Source organism: Peromyscus eremicus, chromosome 4 (assembly GCF_949786415.1).
Source record: "Peromyscus eremicus chromosome 4, PerEre_H2_v1, whole genome shotgun sequence".
NCBI classification, from domain to species: domain Eukaryota; kingdom Metazoa; phylum Chordata; class Mammalia; order Rodentia; family Cricetidae; genus Peromyscus; species Peromyscus eremicus.
The window spans coordinates 45,095,993-45,120,440 of record NC_081419.1 but is presented as its reverse complement, the minus strand read 5'-3'; the positions used below and the strand labels follow the sequence as shown (position 1 = coordinate 45,120,440).

The following is a 24,448-nucleotide window of genomic DNA, read 5'->3' as shown; positions in this document are numbered from 1 at the left end:
CTATGTCCATTTGGCATAATCAAAGTTCTCTCCTAGGGTTCTGTAATCTAGCTGGACACTGGTTTGGGGGCCAGTTAACAATGTCAGGTGTAAGTTCTGTCTCGTGGAGTGGTCTTTAAGTTCAATCAGAAAGTGGTTGGATATTCTAGCAACATTTGTGCCACTGTGCAAAAGAGGATTTATCTTGCCAGAACAGTTATTATTGTAGCTTTGAGGGATTACATAGAACCCTCCAGCACTATTAAAGCTAACTAGTAGGGACAAAACTTCCAGGTCAATACCAGATTTATTTCCCTATGTCCTTCTACTCAAATATGTGGTGTCTTCAGCAATAGGGTCTACAGTCAATTTCTGGAGGGCAATCAAGAAAAATAACAATAGTCTATAATATTGGTAGTGGTGTCTATGGAACATGATGGACAGCTTAAATATTGGTAGGCCCTAGCTGGCACTGTGCATTTTAAAAGCCTATGCTACTTGGGGAAGGCAATTTTTCTCCATTATAGGATGACTCCATTCAAACACCTTTTACACACCACACACACACACACACACACACACACACACACACACGTGCCTCTATAGTAATAATTCTCAATATGGCATTTGCCTACAATTGAGAATTTTTTACATCATTGTTCTTAAATTTGTCTCATGCTTGAATATAGTAAAAGACACTTGGGATCATTTAGGTGAACATGGAAGATTGCTCCAGGGGAGAGTTGTCTACACTAAGAAACGTGTTTGCATTGACACTACAAAGCTTAAGCAAGAGAAGCTGGAAATCCATGTACCAACTTCGAGTAATAAAATCAAATGGATGTTTGGCATTACAAATTATTATTTTTAGGTATGACAATAGTACTGGGTTAAATTCTGTAAATGTCCTTATTCATAAAGGTATGCTGATGACGTTTTTAATAAAACACTGCAATAAATCTGGACAAAATAGGATTATGCAATGAATGGTCTATGTTGTGTTAAAATCTTCCCATGTCCATCTAGTACAGAAATCTAGTACATCATCCCTACATCCCTCAAACCAAGATGTAGAGCATGCCAGTTTTTTAAAACACAGATAAAAGTTTCCTCTGTACCTCATATTCCACTAGCCAGAGTGGGACACAAATACACAATGCACTTATAGTTTTCCAATCAAGTCTTTCTTAAGCAGCTGCCCACCTCCACAGAACAGCAGCCACAGCAATGTGCAGGTTTCCATGCTGAAGGCTGGCAGTCTGTCACAGGCTGACACTTAGTCCATATGCTCTTTTGGGCAATCAGAGCAGGGAAGGGAAAGCTTCCCAAAGATCAGGGTCTTGAGTTTGCTGTCCTCCTCCTCCTCTTCCTTCTCCTCCCCCTTTTCACACACTCCAGTGGCATAGAAGCACAAGTTAGCCACACCCTGCTCTTGCTCTTCTCCCAGGCTTTCGACCCTTCACTCCTTCAAGTTCTTGCCCAGCTTTTTATCTCTCTCTCTCTCTCTTCACTAAATCCCAATCCCACTTGTCTGACTGGCTCCTTCCCTGGCAGCAGAAGGATGAAAAGCCACTGCTGAAGCTGTTATTGCCTCTGCAGCTGGGTCTCTGTCAATATCGCCCGCCCACGCTTATCTGGCTTCTAGAGTCACAGGCCGGCCTGGCGAGGAGGGTGGGGGAGTGGCCAAGAGAAGGGAGGGAGGGAGGCAAAGGACACAAAAACAGCTACTAGGCTTGCTGGGCATCAGTCTGCAGGTGGTCTCTGGGGCTGTGGCTGGGGAACCACGCGGGTGGCTGAGTGTCTAGCTGGCAGCAGCTGGAGAGAGCAAGCACAGCATAACAACCTCCTCCTGAGCAGGGAGCTGAGAAGAAAGAGAAGCCCAAGAGAGCAAAGCGCTCTCAGGAGCCTTGCTTCTGGGGCTCTTGCTGGGTTTTCAGTGAAGACTATCATTTGGCAGCAAGTAAGTGCATTTTTTTTTCTTGTAGTGACAATCTCACGATGAGGATAGCTCATGCTGGGTCCAGCTTTTCCTTCCCACTCCACTCACCCCACCCTCTGATCAATCTTTGGAAAATACGTTTGAAAACCAGGAAGAACATTAAGATCAGGACCTGAACTAACAGCTGCAAGGTGGGTGCTTGCTCTGCATATGTGGTTAGTTACCTCACCTAACCAGGTAAGCTGAAGTCAAGAGATGCTCTGTTACTGTAAAATGTCTACAACCCCCTAGATGGTGATGTTTAGAATAGATGGAGCAAGAGGTTATATGAGTTGTAACTATACTGTTAAGGATTCCGGTCTCTGTGTTTTGGCTAATTTTGTGCCTTCAAGAGTAGAACTTTTGATGTGATAACATCAGTATTGAAGCAGAGGAAGAATGTTATTGGAAATGATGTCTTTATCTTGAACAGCCTATTTGGGATATTTAGTTCAACATGGTTTATGTTTTGTTTGTTCTATTATTCGGTCTCCCAAACACATTCTTTCTAGCATCTGTTTTTCTTTTAGAGTTGGTGGTGCTGTTCTGGTCATGGTATCTCCAAGACTTAGGACACTGTCAGATCAGTACCGATGCTGAACCCATGCAGAAGTCTCAGCTGATGGACCCTGTCAATGTGCCATGTGGATATTGGCTAGGAAAATCTAAAATAGAATATGGTCGTATTTTGGTGGGCAAATGGGGAGAATTTGGGCCACGGCAGAAGGGATCTGCTGTGGAGTGATCAGAGTCCTGGCTCCTTGCCTGCCATGGCTAGCCCTAAGGAGCTATAGTCAGCTGCTACTTTTATAAGTAACACAGCCAAGGCTAGGAGGAACACTGGCCCTCTTCCTCTTCCTTTATGCTTCCTCCACTCACTTTACAACTGACATCCTACTTTCATACTATAAATAATAATTTCCTGAGTTATTGGGCTGTCTCATAATAGAACTAGAATCTCAATCATAATATTTTTGGCATTTAGAATTATAAAACTTTATTTTCATTTTGTATAAAAAAAAGTTAATTACTAATATTTAACTTGATTGCAATTTGTTCCTCTGATTTGTAAATGATACATCACAAATTCCTGTTAAGGACTAATAAAGACAACATGGATTGTTTTAGGGAAGCAATTGTTTGTGTAACTGTTGGTTACACAAGGAGTTTATCTGTGTTTTTCTTGACTTTGGCCAGTGCATCTCATTTGAAGTGTAGTACTGTGGGAAAAGGGAGCCTTTGGACAAGTTTATTATAACCTGTAATAGTCCATCCTTTGAAAATCTGTGCCAGTCATTTTCTGATACCCTTGAGGATTCTGTAAATATGTTTTACACTTTTTCTCTTTTCACTTTAAAATTTTGCTTTTGCTGTGTACTTTAGCTTTCTGATTTAATACCATCAAAAATAGTAAATAGATGGTTGGGACTTTATTTGCTATAGCTATTAATATGTGTGTAATCAAGTTTAGGCATAAAAACTCTCAGGTATAGAAATCCATTAAGTCTTGCAGTACACCAAGCAAGTACCAGTACCATGAGCCTCCCCTTTACTTATGGATGTGTTTAAAATAATAGAAGTAACTGAAATTGGTCAGAAGATTCTGGAAAAGAGGCTAGCAAACCTTGGATAACATAATGAGGACTTGTACACTAGTTCTGCTCGTCAGTCTCACCTGGAGAACTGGTGCAAGAACTAAACACTTGGCATCTGGACATTCTGTCTCCTGGTTCTTATGTGGTAAAGACATGGGAAAGGTAACCGATACAGGCTGTGATTGAATTTGCCAAAATGAGGCAAAGTCAAGTCTCATCAGACTAGAAATGTAGACTCAATCCTTTACCCAACATTTCCTTGGATAAGAATTATGCTAATGTTCCCAACTCTAGACCTCACTGGAATAAGCTTTGCACGGCAGAACAGTACTCAGAGATTCACTCTCAAGTTTCTAGCCACTACTTATACTTTTACTTCAGGGATTATGGTAGAAACATCAGTGCAAAAGAGACCTTTTAAAAACATTTTTAATTTTTGAAATTGTAACATAATTACATACTTTTACCCCTCTGTTTACCCCATTTTTTACAGTATTATCTTTTTTCCAACCCCATTGCTCTCTCTGAAATTCATGGCTTCTATTTCTTTAATTATTGTTATTTGGGGGAGTCTGGCCTTTTATTTCCACAAGCCAATATCAATGTTGACCAATTTGAGACTATCTACAACCCCTACCCACCTCTGCTCTCTATCCACAAAGATGCCGTCTTTCCTCACATGAGATGAATTTGTAGAAACAGACATCATTTTCTTTGCCTTATTCTACTCTTCTCTTCTGTATCTCCTTGGTGGTATGCTAACAGCTTAGAAAAATCCCACCTCCTTGCCTGGTGGTGATGGTGCACGCCTTTAATCCCAGCACTCAAGAGGCAGAGGCAGGCGGATCTCTTTGAGTTCGAGGCTAGCCTGGTCTACAAAGAGAGTTCCAGGAAAGGCGCAAAGCTACACAGAGAAACCCTGTCTTGAAAAAAAAAAAAAAAGAAAGAAAGAAAAGAAAAATCCTACCTCCCAAATACTGCAAGATGGAGCCTTTGGCTTTGAAGAGAATGTTTTCATGTGATAGTTGCTGTGGATATTTCTTAATTGGGTTATTTATATCTCTTGACCTAGTTAAAATTCTGTTCTCCATGTATTGATTTGGTCTTTGCTTCTTTCCTTATAAACCAGGATCCATCTTGTTGTACTATCCTACTATACAAAGCAACTGGGTCTCACTGTTCTTGGTGCAGCTTGCCTGACTGAGTTCAGTCTGCTGAAGATGGCTGAGAATAACCAGGCATAGCTCCACATCAGAGTCAGGTATCGATCTCTCTCTTTAGGTATCAAAGATCTTGTTTGAAAGAAGAGCTGAAGTTAGGGTCCTATTATAGAAATTCAAATTTGAGATGTCTATAATTAGTACATTTGTTTTTAGCCTAGAACATTAGATGCTGATTCTTTGGAGACCATAGTCCCTGAATGGATAAATTGTGTCCAGTAGAATCTTGTATCCTTTGTACTTTAAACACAGAGACTGAAGCTTCTAGTTCAGCACCCTTTCCCTCCCAGTCCTCTCAGCATCCACATGCCCTGAACCACTAATTATAGGTTACAACTTTGGCTCTGGTCCATAGCTTCTATCTTCTCTTGACTATATAGCCCATTGTTGGTCATGTTTTGCCCAGTGCAAAGTGATATTAAAAACTAATTCATGGTCATTCGCCAAAATTGTTTTAAACAGTACTCTGTTGTTGCTCTCCAATTTGAGAAGGGGGGGGGGGCATCCATTGTGTTTAGTTTTTCACATTTGAAAACCTAGAGTGGCTTTTGGGGACTCAGGGATCCTAGAAAATCAGACAGACTACAGGCTGTGAAAAGAAGTAAAGAGGCAGTTCCAAAAGTCCTTCAGGCCTTCAGGAAATGTCATAATTCTGCATTTAAAAAGAGCATTTCGTAGATCTAGTGGCATCTGAAACTGTTGTCCAAAAGGTCTTAGGATTGCTGGGGACTGTGCAAGCTATATTCCTTACTGGATTCCCTTTGTGTTTCTCTAACAGAGACGAGAATACATTCCTCCCCTTTGAGGCTGCAAATGGCCCCTAGCCAGCTTCTTCTGGTCAAGGGTCTGACAGGCTAGGCTTGTAAGAATATTTCATTTGGAAAGCTTTTGGCTTTTTCCCCAGCAGGCTTGTTTTGTAAACCAGACAAGCCCAGTATGAGAGTTTTCACCATCTCAGTAGGAGACTTTAGGGGCCTTGTAATTGGCATAGAAAAGTTCAAGTGGACATTGGTCAAGTGAAGCAGCATTCATTCTGGTGCCCAGAGTCCTGCCATAATTCTGCTGTCTGGATAGTTATGAAAGTTCACCCTGTTGAAACCCACCTTTTTCCAGACTTAATATCCTGTGTATCATTCCAGGCATTCAAATTCATATTGAATTTTCATTGGATTTTTTTGAAAAATAAAGTTAGTTTTTTTTGACAATTTCATAAATATATAAGGTGCATTTGGAGAATACTCACCTTCCTTTACACTCTCTTATTCTCCTCCTTTCCCCATCAATTCTTACTCCTCCTTGCAAGTCTCCTTTCCATTGTTATGTCCGTGTGTGTGTGTGTGTGTGTGTGTGTGTGTGTGTGTGTTTTGACTCACTAATTTAAACAAGACTCTGTCTATAAGGAAGGGTGTGAGGCAATCTGTTAGAGTATGGTGCACTCACCAGTAGCTGCGTAGCTGGGGAAAGATAAGAAGACTTCCCCTTTTCCCAGCATCTATCAGCACCCAATAGTTTCCTAGCTACAATAGTGTCTTTCTTCACATAGAATTAGCTTGTCGAAATAATTCTCATTTTCTCTCTCTTGGTCCACTTCCGTATTTCTTGGGTGATGCAATATCAGCCAAGAAAAATCTCACATCCCCAGCAATGAATGATGGCTCCTTTGAGGTTGAAGAGAATGTTCTTATCTGACGGATGAAACATCCAAGACTGAATGTTGAAAGGCTCTATCTTGTGAATTCCAGTGCAGGAAACCATCCTAGCTGTGCGTTCACAATTTCAGTGACTCCTCATAACCATACAGTGTCTTACATTCCTGTTCTACATTGTCAGGCTCCAACATTCTACTTGTCCCTTCTACAATGTTCCCTGAGCTTTGGAGGGGGTGATATAGATGCATTATTTAGTCACTTATTCTCAAGTGACACAGAGTGCATTTAAGGTAGTATAGCCATAGATGGTCATCATTTATTTACTTATTCCCTGCATCTTGAGCATCCATGGGTCTCTGTATTCATTGTTATTTGCTGGAAAAACAAGCCAGTTCTCTGATCAAGGGTGAGAGTAGCATCTATCGATAGTCACAAAAATCAATATTTAGAAAGTTCTACATCATATATTTTTTACTAGTTAGCAAACACTAGTAGTAAGTGTCCTCCTAGGGTATATGATCTCCCCAGTGGCCACGGGGCTTTCTAGTATCAGATATGCATTCCCTCCCGTGGGACAATCCTCCAGTCTGATCATACAGGGATGGTTACTCTGGAATAGTCTCCAGTATTGCACCAGTAGGTCGATCTTACGAGTTAGGTCAGTATTATAGCCTTCAAAGCCTACCACTAGGAAAGACTACTGTATTAGGGTAACAATTGCTGTGAAGAAACACCATGACTCTTACAAAAACTGTTATAAAAAAAAACATTTAATTGGGATGGCTTACATTTTCAGAGGTTTAGTCCATTATTATCATGATGTGACATGATGGTGTGCAGGTAGACATGGTGTTGGAGCTGAGAGTTCTACATCATGATAGGTAGGCAACAGAAATGGTCTGAGACACTGGGTGACTTCAGCATATATGAGACCCCAAAGCCTGCTTCCACAGTGACACATTTCCTCCAACAAGACCACACCTGCTCCAACAAAGCCACACCTCCTAATAGTGCCACTCTCTTTGGGGGGCCATTTTCTTTCATACTACTACCACTCCTAATGACTTTCTCTCCCAGCGGCCTATAGAGTACCTTCTATGTAGTAGAGAGGAAGCTTCCAGTTCATTTTGATCTTGATTTCTCTGTGTCCTACAACCAAAGTATGTATTGTTTTACAATAGGCTTCTACCATGTAGGTCTAGTGGGCAGCCAAGAGGAATAGTACAGTCTGTGTTGTTCGGGGCTTTCTGGGGCCTTTCTGAGCAATAGTTCTTAGGGTAGTGTTCCACACCTGGCACTGGTAGTGATCTCAAGACTCTGTCTTGTGTCTGCTCTTATAATTAACTTGACTCTGCCACTCATAATGTGGTTGACATTAATCCCTCCTCCCTCAGTACAAGACATACTCAAAGACCATCAATCTTGGTTATAAAATTGAGACATGAGAGCTGGGCAATGTCGTCCCACACCTTTAATCCCAGCACTCATGAGACAGAGGCAGGTGAATCTCTGTGAGTTTGAGGACATTCTGGTCTATAGAGTGAGTTCCAGGACAGCCAAGGCTACACAGAGAAACACTGTCTTGAAAAACACAAACAAATAAAAAAAATTGAGGCATTAAAAAAAAATCTAGGTATGCTAGACTCAAGATGAAATTTGTCCCTTAAAACTGTGATGGAATCTGTACTTTAGATTTTGCTGACACTCCTTCACATACTAGGTCATTATCTGTAGTTTATAATTCATAGGAAAGACTGAATTATAATCAAACAAAAACAGAAGTATATATAACTGAATTTTATATGTAAATTTTCTTCCTCTTTAGGCTGAAATTGATATATTTGCTTTATCCACTCTTCTGTTGATAGATACTGAAGTTGCTTCTATATCATTAATGTGGTAAACAATCATATAGTTAATATGTTCATGCTGACAATTCCTTAAAAATTCTGATTTCAGTTCTTACATGCACGTATTCATTACAATGTGGATGAATCTGGAATATATTATGCACCATTAACTTATAACTAATAGAAAACAAATTTATTTACCTTGGCACTCATAGAAGATCGGTCCCAGGATTCCCTTGTGGATACCAAAATCTGTAGAATTTTATGTTTTTATATCAAGTCGTGTAATGTTTTAATTTATGCATGCATCTCTTCCCATCTATATTAACTCATCCCTAGACTGCCTAAAACATATAATATAATTCTGTACTGTTCATAGCATAGTGAGAAGAAAATATTTATATATGTTCAGGAAATTACGTGCTTTTTTATGAATGGTTTTTCTCTGTTCTTGGTTGAATCTCTAAATGTGCAGCATATGGGTAGTAAGGACCAGCTGTATTTCAGGATCATATATGTAAATTTTTTCTTTTTATTGAAAATGGACTTTTTTTTCTCATACAATAATCCTTATTACTGTTTTCCATTCCTCCACCTCTCCCAGTTCCTTCCCCTCTCTGCTCTCATATAGATCTGGCCCCTTTCTGTCTCTCATTAGAAAACAAACAAGTTTCTAAGGGATAATAATAAAATAAAAAACAGGAAGATAATGTAGAATTTAAAATAGACTGACTTTTAGATATAGAGTGGAATATGATGATCACCTAAGGATGGGATTGGTGGAATGCAAGAGATAATGCTGGCCAAAGCATTCAAAATTTCAGTAAGGTAGGAAGAATGTTTCAAAGGTTTGCCTACAGAAATTGTAATCAACAATATTTGTGTACATGCGTTTCAAAATTGCTAAAAGACTATATGATAAATATTCTCCCTACTAATAGCACCTATGAGAGGTGGTGGATATGTTATTTAGCTTGACTTAATCATTACAGAATATATTCTGTGACAGGCATTGCATTGTGCTCCTAAAATAAAAGTTAATAAAATGTAAGATAAACTTTTAAAAATATTAAAGTACGCTTACATAATTTAGAAAGTTGTTTATTTATATTTTAATTTCCCAAGATGACACTTCCTAAGAGTGTGTTGGCTGGTGGGAGAGCTGGTTCCGCTTCGCAGGATAGGCCCACAGCACTGCCCTGTATGTGGTGATGTCGGTGATGTCAGCACAAGAGAACTAGCCCTGCCTTGTTCTGGCCACTGCATGGATCTCCTCACCTAATGGCTTTTTAGGCTCCTCCCCTAATGGTGAGGGAGAAAGACTTATCCTCCCTTGGGGCACTGGCCACTAGAAATTTGGTCATGTTCCAGTGAGTATAAGGACAACTCAAAATGGACTTTGCTGGGGGGAGGGTGAAACGGAAGAATGGGGGTGGACCTGAGAAGACTGGGAGGCAAGCACAATCAGGAAGCATGCTGTGAGATTCCCAAATAATCAATAAAAATGAGGGTGGAGTGGGTGTTGGCAGAAACTATCAGAGTGAGAGAGAATTGGTGGTTATACTGAAGAGTAGACTCAAAAGCCAAAACTAATTGACCTGGTTACAGAACAGCTGCAAAGAGCTTAGGTCCCAAGACAACACGGCAAAGTCCATAAGTCAGGATTAACTGTCTGTGAGGGACAAGTTACAGACTGGGCATCCAATACCTGCAATAACCAATCCAGAGTCAATGCAAAGGAGAGCACCGAAGAGATTAAAGAAAGAAGAATTTCAGATGGCTGCCAAAATCTAGGTAGACTTGAGTTATCTCAATCAAGTTACCCTTTAGCCTCAAAATTTCACTGTATGACATTTCAATGTCTGAATGGTGACAATCCATACTGACTGCAAATTATGTTGCCCTAAAGAAAAAAGACATTTATACTCTGATCTCAAGTGTATCAGAGTGGCCATACCTCTATATGCCAGTCAATCAAAGGTTGTTCACTGAAATAAGTCTCCATTATGTCTTTATAGAGTTTCACCATTACAATTATTGATTATGCTAATTTTATTCAGGCTTCTCAGAATCTTATTAGCTTCAATCACTTTTCCTTGTAAGCATCTGCTTTCAAAAATCAATGATTATATATTTCATAGAGTCCCATTTAAAAGATAAAAGAAAGATCAGTGCACTGAATAAGATCACTTTGCTATACTCTGTGGAGAAAATAGATTCTAGTCAGAGAGATTTGAGAGGAAAGAACGTATCAGAGGGTTCAGCTGTGAGTCATCCTAGATGAAATATAAGCTACGATGCATCTACTAAGTGCAGTGAGGCAGCCACAACCAAAGAAGATGTCAGTCTAAATTGACCATTAAATGGATAAATTGATTAGCAGTTAGCTTCCTGTATCTTGAAAATTCATCTCCTCTTCAGTGTTGGCTTCCCTCTGCCTTTTACCTATGCCGGTGTCTGGAGTAAATCTTATTTACCATATTACGGCAGACTTATCATTCTCATGGTTTTGAAAGCAATTATTTCAATGGCACTGGGGTAATAGCCCATGTCTGATGTCAAACACAACTCATTCAAAATAGTCCGACAACTAAATGAGAAATAGTTTCATACTATTATGTCTGCATGAAATTGGCATCTGAGCTGCTACCTTTACTTGAAGGATCTACTGTACTAAATTTTTGGTTTTCTTTTTCCATATTCTTCATTTATGTGATCCTTTTCTGTGCTCCATATCCTTATTTGCTAGGCTAAAAGTTTTGGGGAGTTTACTGGAAATGTTCATATGTACATCCATATACGGATGTATACAGGTGACATCTATTAAAACTCTCTGTCAAAACTAATCTACACATTTGTTTCTTGATAAATTCCCCTAACTCCCATAAAGCATTCTGATTAATTATTTACAACCAGTAGATTAAATACCCCCAAATAGGAATAATCATGAAGAGGCATTGGGTGGTAATCTAAAATCTCTGGAGAATTTGGCTGCTCTGCTTGGCTGCAGCCTTGCAAATTATGCTCTAGATGTGGAACTGGAAAATAGGGGCGAAATTGGGAATAGGAATAAGAAAAAAACATTGACTATGACATCCCATTTTTTCATGTCCTTCATTATTTTTTAAAGATTTATTTATTCGTTATGTATACAGTGTTCTGCCTACATGCGAGAAGAAGATACCAGATCAAATTATTGATGGTTGTAAACCACTGCGTGGTTGCTGGGGATTGAACTCAGGACCTCTGGAAGAGCAGCTAATGCTCTTAACTTCTGAGCCATCTCTTCAGCCTGCCCTTCATTATTTCTAAGAGGATGAAACAGCAGTTGTGGACAGAGAATGGTACTGAAGTTGGCTTAACCTTGTGAGCTGTGTTTGGAGAAGCCTATCATTGGCTCAGTGATTGAGTGGCCATGTAATGAAAGAGGTTGTTGTTGATAGCTTTCTTCCACAGCTGGTGAACACTCAAACTATCTCTAGCTACTGAGAAATTTTGACTGTCCTATTTGAAGGTAAGATGGGACACCCTAGAAAGAAGAGGAGAGAATAGAAGGAAAAAGATAAAGTGGTTACCAACTAGGCAAGTATTAGGCATGGGATAAGATGGAGGTTCCCATGTATTTAATTTTAAACTCAGGGTCTTTAGTATCCAAGGTCTTCTGTTACCAGACTACCACCCTGACCAGGTCATCACCAACCCAGAACTCAGAGGAGGAGGAGAAACTGTGCAGCTGAGGGTAAGGGGATGCCTAAAGAAGAGAAAGGAGTGTGAATGTTCTGGATAAGCAGGTGTTCTTAAGCAGTTATTTCTTTCACTGACATTGGTTTATGGTTGATCCCTCTTATGTTTATTGAGATTAAAACAGAAGACAAAAAAGAAATCTAATGTAGTATGTGCCATAGAGATATATGAAGATGTTTAAGTAGAGCACGGCTATTAATGTGTCTTTCTGTCTTCAGTATGCATCAGATTCACCTCATGGGGCTGCACCCCAGATCTTCTGAGGTTCTCTGGTTTGAACCACTGTTTCTCCATTCTTGAGAGATAGGACATGGAGAAGTCTGATGTACTGCCAAGAACTAATATTCTCTTCAGCAATGTTGATAGGACTTTCTCACTCCACAGTGCACAAATCAGTTGTTGAAACTCCCATTTTGTTCTCTCAGAGACTACAGGCTTCCTGAAATGCAAATCGGAATCCTTACATCGACTTCCCCTCCCAGGGTCAAGCACACTGATGAAGGTTTTGTGTTCATGTCAAGCGAGCATGGGCAGAGCAGATATTAGAGGTTTAGGTTTGGGCTTATATAAAAACTATATCAAACTCATCAGTCTGGTCATTGGTTCAGAAGATGGGTTTAGATCCTATGTACTTACTTCCTCTACTGAGAAGCTAGGCATCACTGAAGGGCCAGGGAAATCTAGCAAGAGTAAAGATACCAGGAAGATACACATACTGAGCTGCTCATGAGAGCTTCTCAGGCACTCTAGAGATATTTCTAGTTCTGGAGTTTCTTTTTCCACAGACATCAGTCAGGCCATTCATCTCAGAGGAGTCAGTTGTACTAAGATTGCAAGAGCCAAATTAAAGAGTCTGGTTGCCTAATGGAGACACCTTCATCTCCATGTGAGGAGTGACAAGGTACTTTTTCTGTAACTTGTTTGTTTCTAATATTATCACAATTCAGGAATTTTGGGTGAAGGATCTGACAGAATGGATCTATCAGAATTCTAAGACAACCCTGATTCTTTGCAACTTAATCATTTGGATGAGGTAACAAGGGATGACCCAGAAATCCTAGTGATTTCACCATGCGTTGGAAGTATTTAGAACATCTGGAGAAATAAGATAAAGTAAGCAATTTAAAATACTGGGTTAAACTACTTTTCAGGATCCCTAGAAGGGAATGAAAGACCATTGATACTTGGAAAGATTAAGTATGATGGGAACATTTAAGGCAGAACCAGATATACATTGTAAACTTAATAGATAAATTTCTCTGTTGTTTTATCAACAGTCATAGGTCATAATGGCATTTCTTGGGAGACCCTTGAGAGGACTTTATTGCACTCTGACCTGCTGTTGAATCCTACTATGCTCTTCTTACACTTATGGCTCTTGCAATTTTGAAATCACAGACGTTTCATTGTTGTTCTTACTATCTGATGCTGTCTACTTGTAAGCTTATGATGACCACTGTGTCACTTTTCACATCAGAAAGGCATTGATTAATTTATTGTACAAGGCTACAGTTCAGTTTGACCACTGAAACAATCTAGGTTCATGAGCATTTGGAATAATTTTAGTCTCTTCTTTTTGAAGTCTTAATCATTTTCAAGGATAAGCAAGGTAAAAGTTGGTTCTGATTTAAGAGTCTGTATTCCATTCTCCTTAAATTATGGACTTTCTTTATTCTATATTAGCAAAACTAGTGTGTGATACTGTGTTTAGCATCTTATACTTGTATGTTCTATGAATGAAGATACAAAGCAAAGCACCCAGTGTACACAAATCAAAACACTGTATTGCATTCATTAAGTATGTACAAACATTGGGTATAATTCAAAAACAAAATATATAAAAGATTACTCTATGGTTAGTTTTAGTGTCACTTAGGACTATTAAATGGATGACCAGTCTTTTGAAAGGCTGGTGTAACATGAATCTTAAAAGGTCTTATTAATAAAAAAACAAACCTGGAGTCAGGTATTGGGGTGAATGCTGAAAGATCAGAGAAACAAAAGAAGCCACAGCTAACCTCGCCTCAATAACTTCTCAGCTGATCCTGTTTCCTCAAACTGAAAGCCTCTGAGTCCGCATCCAAATGGATCTCAGCTGAACTGCTGCTTAAAAGCCTGAAAGCTTAACCAGCTCTAGTTCCTGGTTTTCATGCCTTATATACCTTTGTGCTTTCTGCCATCACTTCCTAGGAATAAAGTTGTGTGTCACCATGCCTGGCTGTTTCCAGTGTGGCTTTGAACTCACAGAGATCCAGATGGATCTCTGCCTCCAGAAGGCTAGGATTAAAGGTGTGTGTGTGCCACCATTTTCTGGCCTCTAGTGGTTGTTCTGTTCTCTGACCCCAGATAAGTTTATTAGGGTGCACAATATATTGGTGGGACACAATATCACCATAGGCTATGAAAAACTTTAATGTATCCAAAAAAATTTGCAGTATAATAATAAAAGATAAGGGACAAACATGGAAGCAAACACATGTAATTACAGCCATATGGAGCCTAAAATAGAAATATTTCAATTTCAAGGTCAGCTTGGGCTACTTAGTGAGAACTTGTGCAAACATTTCATTCTTTAAATTGAGTAAGACTCTATTGTAGACACTTTCCTTTCTTTCCAAATGTTCTCTATAAGATGTCCTATTTCAACAATGTTTTCCAAAATGTTAGAATAGGGTAAGGCAAGAGAAATAAAGAATAACAGATTCAAGCAATCTGGAAATATGAAGTCAGCAAATGTGAACCACATTTGGTCCCAGTGTGATTAGGTTAATTATTGTCCAGGAAGTTAAGTTTCAAGCATTAACCAAAATTTGCTGAACTATGAGGAAAACACAATTTCAAAGAACCCTAAAAAATTAGAGCTGTAAGTAAATCAACAGCAGCTTATATTAGAAAAGAATAAAGCAAAATAAAATACTTGCTCTCAGGAGCAAGTAGAAGAATTGGAATAAAGAAAGTTAAAGTTGCATTAAGGTGAGGAAATCACAAGAATAGAAGAGTGCCAACTAAATGTGCAATGATGGAGTGAACACCAGCCAACTTTGGAAGCCAGAGAATCTGTCCTTATAGATGGACATGACCATTTCCCATTAGAAGTAAGTCTGAGCAGCTGGATTCCTTCAGTATCTCCACATGAAAGTTTTTCTACCCTTGAGACTCACAGCCATTAAGGAATAATTGCGACAAATTTAGATTATGCTTGCAATAGCATCTGCTCCTTCTAAATCTGACTATGAACTTCAAACCTAGAGAGATGTGTGCAGTGCTTTGTAGACCAGGCTCATTCTCCATCAATCTCCAGCCTTCAAGCTCAGCTCAGTACAGGAAAACAGTAGTGCATTGGGTGTGGATGGACACAGGAAGGAAGGCAATTTAAAGAGTCAAAACATTGATGATATGGTTGACTCTTTCATTGGCTATTTTAGGCTGCTTTTTATAGCCTGTTATTTCCATTATCATGCTCAATTGCAATGAGTTAGAGACAATTGTTAGAAGAGGAAACAGCACAAACACTATGAAAATAGTAACAAGTTGAATGTACAATCATGAAAGAAATATAAATAAAGTAGAAGAAACCTGCCTGCATTTTGGAAACTTCAAGAATGTTATTGTATTGTAGTTGTTCATTGTAATGTGTTTTACTATTAATTATTATTTACCAGTAAGACTTATACTGTCTTCTGCAGGTTGTCTTTAAAAATTCCAATATATTAGATAATTGTTTTATTGAAAAATATTAGTAAGCGTAAAAAGACTATGCTTTAAAAGATTTAAAGTAATAATAAAGGATATAATAATAAGGGTAGTGTATTGTGCCTGGAAGGCATTATTCTAAGTGCTTTACATTTATTACCGTTGCTAACATTTCCCTTCCTTTCATCATTTCCACTTTGTAGTTGAGAAAACCAATAAATCAAGAGGTGAAATGCCTTGTCTAAGATCAAAGACAAAAGAAGTGTTTTATAAATTGCATAATCATTTACAAATGCATAAATGCTATTTTTAAAATAATAATACAGGGCTGGAGAGATGGGTCAGTGGTTAAGAGCACAGGCTGCTCTTCTACAGGACTCAGGTTTGATTCCCAGCATCCGCATGGCCATTCACAACAGTCTGTAACTTCAATCCGAGGGGAGTTAATGCCCTCTTCTGTCCTCTGTGATTACTGTGCACATGTGGTACACAGATATACATTCAGGCAAAACAAACATACACATAAAATCAATTAATAAATTAATTTTTAAAGCCTAAATAGGAACCTAGCTACACAACTAAACTCTTCCCCACATATTTATAATCAACTATTTCAAACACATAAAGTGTTTGTGAAAAATGCATTAATACCTATATTCATAGTGCCTGGAACTTACAAATGATCATTTTGAAAGAACTTAACCATATTTCTGTCCATTTGTACATTTCTAAAATCAGATTGCAACGATTATTCCATTTATTCCAAGAACAATTTGCAAGCATCCTTATCTTAATCATAAAATATCCTTATTGGTGCAATAGTTAAATGAAAATCACATTTGTTTATGGCTTCCCGGGGGGAAATGCACAAACTTTGAGAGTCATTGAGTGTCGTTTTGATAAGTATATCCAACTGTGTGTTCCAAATTCCTAACAGGCTTTTCACCTTGCAACCAGTACTGACTCTCCATACTGGGACATGCCTACCCTTCTTTTAGAAATTTAGTTATGCAGTGTATAATCTTTGGTGTGTATGTTGCATAGGGTGAGCTTTTGAGTCATCATACCTATTGGTAGTACAACATTTCTATTGCGTTCTATTGTATAAATTTTATTCTATATTTTGATAGACAATTTCCATATTTTGATAATTATCCACATATTATATTAATATTTTAAAATTAATATGTAGATTAATTTTATATTTATGTACCATATCTCATTTTATTTATTTCATGTTAAATGTCTAAATATCTACCTGAAAGGTATGAAAATTTCTTTGTCTTGTGTTCATAATTGAAGAACATCTTTTTTGAAGGCATAATTTTAGTTTTACAGTTCTTGTTCTTTATATGCATTAATAGTATTGTTGTATTTTGTTTTGGTTTCCACTTTTCAAAGGAGAATCCAGTAATCATTTTTGGTTTTGTCTCTTAATGCATATCATTCCTTAACTGCTTTCCAGATCTTGACTATTTTCTATCTTGTTAATATTTAACCCATATGACTTAAAATACAGGTTAATACTGATCTTTTACTTCTAGATTCCTATCACAATTACAGTTGTTTAAAAGTAGCTATATTTTCAATGAATTGTATTTTAAACCATTTATAACAAATTTCAGGGTTGCTGAGAAGATGGCTTGGTGGGTACTATGGTGCTAAACAAGCATACGGACAAGGTCCCCTGTAAAAGCCAGGTTTTGTGGCATACTACTATGATCCCAGAGCTTAGAACAGGGAGCACAAGGAGATTCTTAGGATCCCTAGCCAGCCATTGTAGCTGAAATAGGAATTTTCTTGACTTTAAAAATGAAGGTGGAAAAGCTACTGAAAAAAGACCTCCTAACATCATCTGGTCTCCATACACACCCACACAAGCACAAGCAAATTCACACACATATGCACACACATGCATACATCACACACATACATGCATACGTACACATACCAAATGCACACACATCACACACAGGCATGCATATGCACATACACACACACACATATACACACACACACACACACACTTCATACACACACACACACACACACACACACACACACACACACTTTTACAAAATAAGAAAAAGGATTTCAGCCATTTTGCCAACACATAATCCTTTCTTAGAACCTGATTTCAATGCTGTCTGTCTATCATCATATACTATACATACATGTGTGCTAATGTATGCATATGCAGGTTTGTACATAAAATACATGCACACCAATAGAACTTACTCATCTGTATCAACCTTCAGGTCCATATTTACAATTTCTTACTGAGTTTACACTTTTGGAAGTTTTTAGATATATCGCAAAGTCAAGAAGTCAAAAAGTCAAAAAATATTATCTCTCATTCCTAATATTTGAAATACTATTTCTCACGTTCCACAATATCTTTATAAAGATCTGATAATCACTTTCAGCCAAATTTTATAAACCCCCGTCACAGCCTCTGACCTATACCCAGAAGTCAACTATTAGGGTTTAACCATTTCAAGGGACATTAGAGAGAACATCATCTACTAGCTACCACCTATTTTTATTTTTAATTAATTCCCAAAATACAAAATACTCTGGTTTGTGAAGCATAAATAATTTATAGGAATCCTATCTAAGAGTGCATTATATGGGGTGGGGGGGAGGTGGCTACATCTGAGCTGTTCCAACATCTCAGAAATGTTATAACAACTTATGATACCAAGAGTTGTAACAATTTATAATACCAAGAGTTTCCTAGGATGTTTCTCTGCACGTTAGTCAATACTTTGTAAAACCAGGATTTCTATTAAGTTTATTTATCTATTTATTTTATGTTTTATATATATATATATATATATTAATCACATGGTATGTATATATGCATGTGTTTATGTGTTTGCATGTGTGTGGGTACACATGTGTATAAATCATACACATGTGTATGTGCCAAAGGTTGACATTGAGTATCTTCCTAGATTGTGCTCCATTTTATTTACCAAGAGGGGAAGCTCACTGAACCTAAAGACTGTATATTTGTCTAGTCCAGTTAGCCAATTTGTCCATGGAACATCCTTTCTCTGCCTTCCAAGCACTGAGATATCGGAGAGCCATCATTCCTGTGGGGATCTGAACTGTCTTCACAATTGATTAACAAGCACTTTATATGCTGAGACATTTTTCCAGCCTTTCTATTATAAACTTTTGTTTAAAAATTCATGCATGCTTACTTTCAGAATCCTTTCAAGTTTTTAAATTTACACCTTAGTTTTACATTCAAATAATTAGGCCATCTAGAAATGGATCTGGCTGCAAAAGCGCAGGAGCCAAGGTTAATGGGAACTTCCCAGTTCCACATCTTGCCATATGTGTTTCTGCAAACATGGAGAGTACAAAAAGAGAAAGCACCCCCAAAACTGTACAGAACCCTCCCTGTTGGCATAATGAGAACAGAGCAAATATGTAAACCTCACAATGTTGTACAAAAGCAGTATAGTTGCGTGAGCTGTATCTCACAGTCCCAAATCTTCAATGAGATTGTGACTGGCAAGAAAAAAAATGAAAACATGCCTGGTGGAAGAATAAAACTGATGTAAAATGACTGCCAGGGAGAATGCAAAAATACTGGAGGAAAAGGCATTTTACACAGCCATTCCTTGAATAACTTCAATTTCCCACTCCAATTTGAAAGGCACTTCTCAATATCTATAAATCTGCCACCTGCCAATGCTTCAAATCATGCGTAATGATAACAACAAAAGTAGCACCGAGAAATATAAAATTACCATGCCAGATTAAAAACCAACTTTAAACATTCTTACTTACATCCATGAGGAGAATAAGGCTCAGCTAAGTCCACAGTCAGTATCAAATGGCAAAACCCCTTCAGTGAGCATTCACATTCTTCAGCCTCAATGAGCCAAACATACAGTGTGGGACACCGAGCCTCACACTGTTACTACTACTTTTGCTAGCCAAACTGCTAAAAGGTGCTGCAAAACTTCTGGCGCCTGCAAAAAAAATGATTACCCAAGGTCCTACCTCCTTTATATCTTTTGATCCAAGTGAAAAATCTTGAAGTGGTCTGAGTGTACCCAAATAAAGTTTGTCTGGGGATCAAAGGACAGAGCCAGCCACTAAATTAGACATAGAGGTCAAGAAGTGGTGGCACACACCTTTAATCCTATCGCTCGGGAGGCAGAGATCCGTCTGGATCTCTGTGAGTTCAAAGCCACACTGGGCTAGATGAGAGACACAGAACCAGGTAGTGGTGACACACGCCTTTAATCCCAGGAAGTAATATGGCAAGACACAGAAAGGTATATAGGGCGTGAGGAAATAGGAACTCACTCTCTTGAAGCTGAGGACTTTGTAGAGGTAAGCTAGTGGCTGGCTGTTCTGATCTTTCAGCTTTCACCCCAATATCTGGCTCTGGGTTTTTTATTATAAGACCTTTAAGACTTGTGTTACAAACTGGTGCATTTAGTTGACTTCCCCAAAGCATAGAATTATTTGTAACTAAATGAAGCCAGATAAGTTCTTTTCCAAATTACCTAGCTCTTCCTTTTTGCTTGTTGATCAGGGAGTCTCCTAGCATGATTTATAGAATTACCAATTCCCCAAATCCAGAGAGTTGAATCCAGAGAGTGGATTTCATAAGAACAGTCTCTTGTCCTTTTGTCCTTATTTTTTTTTTTTTAAGCACATCCCAATGTAGATCTAAGCACAATTAAGTAAGCATTGGTCTTCACCAATTGCTCAGCTGTGCCATAATGGAGTAGTCATGGAAGAGACAACAATACACTTACTCTTCTGTAAAATGGTGCTCACAAGGATAATATGAAAGAAAATGAGATAATTTGAAATTTTGTCTCAGAAATGGCAGTCATTCAACAGGAGTGCCCATAATTACAGTCTCCACAGTATTTTGATAATTTTTTCCTTATCAAATTTTAAATTCAAAAACTTTTTTTCTGTAAGAATATACTCCATACCCTCTTAATAGAAAAGGATTCCATTTTACTGAACAGTCTGAAATGTTATACAACTGCAACTTGTCAAGAGTGCAACCGTGAGTTGAATGTGATATTGTTATTGCCAAAAGCTGACTCTAGCTATTCAGTATTTTAGAAAGGCCAGCTAATGGACAGATTAACTATTAATTTTTGTTTTCTTAGGCAATGATGCTGTATTAAGATAGCTCAACAGAAAGCATAGTGCCTGGAGCATATTATATAAATTTCCCACAGAAATGCTTTTACGGAATTATGTTTTAATGATTAATAATTCAGTTCGCACTCTACCGTCTAAAAGTCAGAGGCCTGCCAGTTCCATTTGATAAATGTTTGCACTGCCTCGCAGTGCACAGAAGACAAATGCCTGCTGTCCATTCATTCCTCTAGTCAACAATTTGGTATACTTTCTTTCAGTGTCAGATTAACTGCTGAAAGAGTCATTGGAGATAAGTTGCTGCACTGAGGGGCATAATGAGCCCCAATAAAGTCCCAATATAAGGTGGCTCAAGGATTCTGTGTTATCTGACTTAATCTTACAGCATTTTACACTGCATATATATGAAGGATCCCAAATACTGGTAGTGTTGCTCATGGTCCCTATCTGTTAGCTAATAAAACAAGGCATCATTGGATTATTTAACAAAAAGTGGTATAGAAAAGGAAGGCTACATTTGGACTATATGGTAAGAAAACAGACTGGCAAATTAAATCTTGAGGTTTCAGTGAAATGTGTCTAGACTATTGACATTAATGACAGCATTATATAATGAGCTGGAAAGATCTCTTTCATGTCTAGTGCTAATAAATGTAATTTTAATATACATGAGTTTAATACTGTTGGCTAGCCATCTAAGTGCTTCTAAAAGTAATAAATAGAGGAATTATTTTAGGATGGGTGTGATGGTGCTGTAAGTCCAGCTATTTTGAATATTTTGAATTTCTAATCCTTCAGTCTCAGCTAACCTTTATCCTGTGATGCTGTGCAAAATAATAATAATGTTAAATTTGATAAAAGTATCTTAACATTTAATAGTTCCAAGATTACATTATATTGACATTATCAATCAATATTTGTATCCATTGCAAACATCTCACCCAACTATCAATAATTGCATGCTTCCTGTTACTACTTAAAATGAGGCATGATGCCCACATCAACTCATTCAGTTTTAGAAAACACTTTATCTTAAAAGCAAATCTGTCCTGCTATTGGCTCATTGATTCTAGTTCCTCCTCTGTGATAATATGAGAATCTAGTTTCTCTTCCACTTGAAATCCTTCAGATACTTGGAAGCAACGAGTTTCCGCTTTGTGCTTTTTCTCTGTCACTATGACACACCCTCCATTCTTTTTACACAAACTGTCCAGAATGTCATTTTTCTTTAATCAAAAAGGTTTTGTTCCGGTTTACCAATACTGAACAGAGAAGGATAAACTCTCCATCATCTATCAGCACAGTCTAAGTTTATATTATCTTTCTTGGCAAGAGAAATTGGTATTGACTTGATATTAATATTGATATTGATATTAAGTAAGACATATTGACAGTTTTCTCTGCTACAAAGCCCATCTCTTCCCTGTTGTACTTGTGCAGATGGGTCCATTTAGTACAGACTTCTGTGTCTTATACACACTGTCATTCTATATGATTCTATTACATTTAATCCACATACCACATTTTATCACAAATAAAATTCCTTTTAAGAGGTTGGAGAGATGGCTCAGTTGTTAAGCTCACCAACTGCTCATCCAGAGGACATAGATTTGATTCCCAGATTTGATGGTGGCTAACAACCATCTCTAATTTCAGTTCCAAGGAGTTCCATTGCTCTCTTCTGAACTCCACAGACACTACATGCATATATGGTACATAGCCATACAGGCAGGCAAAACACTCATACACATAAAATTAAAATTAAAATTAAATCTCAGAAAAGTTTATATTGATTTCTTGTCTATTATGTGCCTATTACTGTACTGAACTTTTCGTCAATGTGTAAAATTTTATCTTTCATTCAAGAAAGAATCTCAGTGGTATGACTGAAAAATCAAGTTAAAATATATAATTAACTTGATTGAGATCTCCATAAACAATAGGAGCAATTTCAAATTTGGATGTCAATCTACCCAATTTCAAGCTTTGTGGTTTTATTTGTTTCATTTATTTCTATTAGGTCATTTCCCACCACAACCTAGTTTATCAATTCAAAAGTCATATATGATAACATGGGGTTGAATGGGTCTTAGTTACTGGTCAAAGTGGCTTTGGGGGAAATCTTTATAAGCCTATGGTATTGCAATATTTTCTAGCATGCATGTTTTTATATGTTGAATCATGTTATATTTTATTTTATTATAAATTTGATATTTTATTTCATTTTTCCCTGTTAAGTAAGCAAGGCTCCTGGTAAAAATTTAAAGCACAAACATTTTCAGTGTGTGTGAATGTAGAAAAAGGTCCTTGACATGTTTCTGATTTATTAATTCATTTATTCTAAAGAATTGAGCTAAACATAGGCATTCACCCTTCAAATTTACTTCTTTACTTTATAAATAAAAGGAGTACTTACAAAATAGCAAAACAACATTAGATAATGCTTGACAACAGAAGGAAACAAGTAAACACTAAAAGCACAAAAAGAAGATTAAATGATTCCTTTTGGGCTCAAGCCATATTATATCATGATATAGTAATAGTAATTAACATTTAATATTACAAGCATCAGTCATTAATAAGCCAGTTTATGTACAAAGATGTCTATGCTGAATATAATTTCATAAAACTCATTAAACATTATTTACTAAAAATTTCAAGAGAAAACCTGCAACATGAATCACACTTATTCAAAGTACTTTGACAGCCCACAGTAAATTTTAATATATGAATGTTATTACTTTTATAGTATGAGTCTGTGCAGGTGGGTAATTCTTAACAACCTTTTAAAAAGTATCAGTTTTATGAACATACTGTACAAGATATTTGGAAAATAACAATGGGGGCCAGTATCATTGGAGGCCATTAAAAAAAGTTTATTGTTCATTAAAAGAATTCTTATACCCTTAAAAGTTTTCTATTACAGTGGAGAAGTGGAAAGAAACCAATAGAATTAAAAGAATTCTAGGAAGGACTAAATGAAATTACAAATGAGACTAATATTAAGTATAATAAAATTCAAAACAGCTTATAGCTCTATAAACGTGAGGTATGATCTCTTTAAATGTACCTACTCAGTTTGGTGGTCTCTATTTTTTTATATCTTGAATTATAAATTTAAATTTTGAGACCATAAAATTCTATGTGGTCCAGAGAATGATCCATAATATTCTTACTTTTGATTTTAAAAGATTTGAGTCTAGCAGGTATATAAAATTAAAAGAATAAATAGCAAAGGATGAAAGGAAATGAATCATTAGAAGATAGAAGAGAGAGAGAGAGAGAGAGAGATGAAGTTGTCAGCTGGAGCAATAGCTTGATAGTGCCAAGTGGAACAGTATCTCAGGTAAAACATTCAAGTACAATAAAAAAAAAATAGCAACAGAGAAATCACATCATAGAAAGGGTTTACAACATCGAGCAGAAACCAAGTGAGGTCATTGAGGTAGTCAGCTGGGGCTTGGGAGTATAAGTTAAGACAACCATGCTTGGCTCTGAAGTGGTAGGGGACAGCCCCACTTACAGAGCTCCTCACTTAGTTCAAGGAGTAGGTGACAATTTACTGATATAATGACTTACTCATGACCAAATT

General features: G+C 37.4%; 1 protein-coding gene across 1 annotated transcript in view; it reads left to right on the top strand.

The window, feature by feature from the left end:
- The first annotated feature begins 1,716 nt into the window (after positions 1–1,716).
- Scn7a (sodium voltage-gated channel alpha subunit 7) overlaps positions 1,717–24,448 on the top strand; it is a 79,827-nt gene continuing 57,095 nt past the window's right edge. Inside the window, exon 1 of the mRNA XM_059260601.1 lies at positions 1,717–1,939. The gene's annotated coding sequence lies outside the window, so the exon portion shown is untranslated. The remainder of the gene's footprint in view (positions 1,940–24,448) is intronic.